The 293-nt window shown below is 67.9% G+C and overlaps 1 non-coding gene across 1 annotated transcript in view; it reads right to left on the bottom strand.

The window, feature by feature from the left end:
• The window catches only part of LOC138063123 (5.8S ribosomal RNA), a 153-nt gene extending 123 nt beyond the window's left edge, over window positions 1-30 (bottom strand). Inside the window, exon 1 of the ribosomal RNA XR_011136716.1 lies at window positions 1-30. This exon is cut by the window's left edge and continues 123 nt beyond it. This is a non-coding gene — a ribosomal RNA (5.8S ribosomal RNA).
• Window positions 31-293: the final 263 nt, after the last annotated feature.

Below are 293 nucleotides of genomic sequence, written 5' to 3'. Positions count from 1 at the left end.
CACGAGCCGAGTGATCCACCGCTAAGAGTTGTCTCGGTTTCGGTCCCCACCGCGCGCGCGGGGGGACCGGGCAGCTTTCGCAGCCCCCTGAGGGCCCCCATCCGCTCTGCCTCCCTCCTCACGCCGACGCCGGCTGCTGAGCAAGGGACAGCGGAGAGAGAGGGCACGCCTCACTGACCGTACAAGCACAGAGGGAAAAAAAAAGGGGGGGGGGGGGAGAACAGACCCGAACGAGAGGGGCGGGGAGCCCTCGCTCCCGACCTGGGACAACCCCTTTCTCGCTTCGAGTCCGG

This window comes from Struthio camelus, chromosome 31 (genome assembly GCF_040807025.1).
Source record: "Struthio camelus isolate bStrCam1 chromosome 31, bStrCam1.hap1, whole genome shotgun sequence".
NCBI classification, from domain to species: Eukaryota; Metazoa; Chordata; class Aves; order Struthioniformes; family Struthionidae; genus Struthio; species Struthio camelus.
This window is presented reverse-complemented; position numbering and strand designations above follow the sequence as displayed.